The following is a 3,665-nucleotide window of genomic DNA, read 5'->3' on the forward strand; positions in this document are numbered from 1 at the left end:
ATATGTTCTTAAAACTGGACTGATTCATTTGCTTCCAAAGTTTCATGGCCTTGCAGGTGAAGACCCGCACAAACATTTGAAAGAATTTCACATTGTCTGCTCCACCATGAAACCCCCAGATGTCCAAGAGGATCACATATTTCTGAAGGCTTTTCCTCATTCATTAGAGGGAGTGGCAAAGGACTGGCTGTATTACCTTGCTCCAAGGTCCATCACGAGCTGGGATGACCTTAAGAGAGTATTCTTAGAACAATTTTTCCCTGCTTCCAGGACCACAACCATCAGGAAGGATATCTCAGGTATTAGACAACTCAGTGGAGAGAGCCTGTATGAGTACTGGGAGAGATTTAAGAAACTATGTGCCAGTTGCCCCCACCATCAGATTTCAGAACAGCTTCTTCTCCAATATTTTTATGAAGGACTCAGTAATATGGAGAGAAGTATGATAGATGCTGCCAGTGGTGGAGCCCTTGGAGACATGACCCCTGTTGAAGCCAGAAATTTAATTGAGAAGATGGCCTCCAACTCCCAGCAGTTTAGCGCCAGAAATGATGCCATAGTCATTAGAGGAGTGCATGAGGTAGCTACAAACCCATCTGCATCATCTGAAACTAAGAAGCTTGAAGGCAAACTGGATGCGTTGGTCAACTTGGTAACCCAGCTGGCCTTGAATCAGAAATCTGTACCTGTCGCAAGGGTTTGTGGTTTGTGCTCCTCTGCTGACCACCATACAGACCTTTGCCCTTCCATGCAGCAACCTGGAGCAATTAAGCAACCTGAAGCTTATGCTGCAAATATTTACAATAGACCTCCTCAACCTCAGCAGCAAAATCAACCACAACAGAGCAATTATGACCTTTCTAGCAACAGATACAACCCTGGATGGAGGAATCACCCTAACCTCAGATGGTCCAGCCCTCAGCAACAACAACAGCAGCCTGCTCCTTCCTTCCAAAATGCTGCTGGCCCAAGCAGACCATACATTCCTCCACCAATCCAACAACAACAACAACTCCAGAAACAACCAACAGTTGAGGCCCCTCCACAACCTTCCCTCGAAGAACTTGTGAGGCAAATGACTATGCAGAACATGCAGTTTCAGCAAGAGACCAGAGCCTCCATTTAGAGCTTAACCAATCAGATGGGACAATTAGCTACCCAATTGAATCAACAACAGTCCCAGAATTCTGACAAGCTGCCTTCTCAAGCTGTCCAAAATCCCAAAAATGTCAGTGCCATTTCATTGAGGTCAGGAAAGCAGTGTCAAGGACCTCAACCCGTAGCACCTTCCTCATCTGCAAATGAACCTGCCAAACTTCACTCTATTCCAGAAAAAGGTGATGACAAAAATCTACCTAACAATTTCTGTGCAGGTGAATCTTCTTCCGCAGGTAATTCTGATTTGCAGAAGCAGCACATTCCCCCTCTTCCATTCCCTCCAAGAGCATTTTCCAACAAAAAAATGGAAGAGGCAGAGAAAGAGATCTTGGAAACGTTTAGAAAAGTAGAGGTAAACATACCTCTGTTGGATGCAATAAAGCAAATTCCAAGATATGCCAAATTCTTGAAGGAGCTGTGCACTAATAAGCGGAAGCTTAAAGGAAGTGAACGCATTAGCATGGGCAGAAATGTCTCCGCATTGATTGGTAAATATGTTCCTCAAATTCCTGAAAAATGCAAAGATCCAGGTACATTCAGCATACCTTGTATTATAGGGAATAGTAAGTTTGACAATGCCATGCTAGATTTAGGAGCCTCTGTTAGTGTTATGCCTCTGCCGATTTTTAATTCTCTATCTCTAGGTCCCTTGCAGTCAACTGATGTGGTAATTCATTTAGCTAATAGAAGTGTTGCCTATCCTGTTGGTTTCATAGAAGATGTCTTAGTTAGAGTTGGTGAACTGATTTTCCCTGTTGATTTTTATATCTTGAATATGGAAGATGGATTTTCTCAAGGATCAGTTCCCATCATTCTAGGCATACCCTTTGAAATTCTGATACTGGGGACAGATGTCGTACAGGATGTCACGACATCACGCTTCAGAACATGCAGATTGTCTTTGACAGTGTGTACAGCTTAAACAAGTAAATAACACAAGAGAATTGTTAACCCAGTTCGGTGCAACCTCACCTACATCTGGGGGCTACCAAGCCAGGGAGGAAATCCACTAAAATAGTGTTAGTTCAAGGTCTAACAGCCACTGTTTACAACCTTCTCACCTAACCACTACCCGTGCAATCTCTACCTAAGAGCCACTCTTAGATATGAGAACCCCGCTCACTCCCTCTCAACCACACTCCCGTGTTTACAAATAAATCAAAGACACACCAGAGATCAACTCTGAACAAAAGGGATCAACCCTACACACTAGAGATCAACTCTACACACTAGAGATCAACTCTACACACACAGGTCCAACACTTGATGTTAGGATAACATCAAGGTGGCTCACAAAACACTCAAGTCCCAAAACTCACAAAATAACTCTTCAATCCCGGACTTGGTACAGAACTCGTGCAGCCTCCATGATTATATAGCAATGTGCGTTTCTGGGCTGCAACTGCTTGTGCTGGATGAGATCTATCATTTTCCTGAAAATCTGCACTTAAAGATCTAAAAGATACAGTTTGATCTTTTAGTTTTTATCTTTAATCTTTAATCCCTGAACGAACTCTTCTACTTTGAAATTCGAACTTTAATTATCTTTTAATTCGTTCCTAAAGATAGATCATCTAATCTCTTGCTAACTGCACAATAATCTGTTAAAGATATAACAGATTTATGTGTCCAGTATTTTCGGGCAAGATGTCAGGACATCGTATCCGACATCGTGGATCCTGCAGCTTCAATGCTTCATTTGACATTTTATCTTGACTTATGCATTGTGCAGCAACTCCAGTATTTTCGGGCAGGATGTCAGGACATTGTATCCGACATCGTGGATCCTGCAACTTCAATTCTTCATTTGACATTTTATCTTGCCTTGTGCATTGTGCAGCCCGATCTTATTCCTTGACATAACGTTGGACATCATGTGCAGCAACTCCAGCTTTCCTTCATTGTCTAAGTGCTTATGTTTTAACAAAATCTTAGCCAATCTTTTAAAACTCCGTAGAGCTAAGCACTAACACCCTTTATGAAAACTGCTAGAACTAAGATAGATGTTTATGCAGGCACACTGTCCATGGAGTTTGGTGATATAACTGTTCATTTTAATATTCTGGATGCTATGAAATACCCATCTGAAGATCTTTCTGTATTTCGTGCTGAAATAATTGACCATGTTGTTGATGAATACATGACTAATCTTTATTCTAATCTGCATGCCTCTCACTCTTCATGCATTGAGTCTAAAATTGTATTTGATCATATGTCTGAATTTGATGCTGAGAGTGAATCTGAAAGTGATATTGATTGCATGCCTGGTGGTGGTGTTTTACCTCTTGAGATTGATTTTATAGAGTCAGATAGGACTAACCATGTTTCAGGAAGTACACATACCTCTGACTTTCTTTATGAGGTAAAGGCTGAGAAACCATCTCCTTCTACCACTGTCCAGCCGACCACACCAGAATTGAAGCTTCTGCCATCAAATTTAAAATACGCTTACTTGGATGATAGCAAGAGTTTTCCAGTGATTATATCTGCCTCCCTTGCTGATGAGC

General features: G+C 41.8%; 1 non-coding gene across 1 annotated transcript; it reads right to left on the reverse strand.

Moving 5' to 3' along the window:
* Positions 1-277: 277 nt before the first annotated feature.
* Positions 278-384, reverse strand: LOC112999853 (small nucleolar RNA R71). The gene has a single exon (XR_003265071.1). It is a non-coding gene; the product is annotated as a small nucleolar RNA R71 (small nucleolar RNA).
* Positions 385-3,665: the final 3,281 nt, after the last annotated feature.

The sequence above is a fragment of the Glycine max genome, chromosome 16 (assembly GCF_000004515.6).
Source record: "Glycine max cultivar Williams 82 chromosome 16, Glycine_max_v4.0, whole genome shotgun sequence".
NCBI lineage: Eukaryota > Viridiplantae > Streptophyta > Magnoliopsida > Fabales > Fabaceae > Glycine > Glycine max.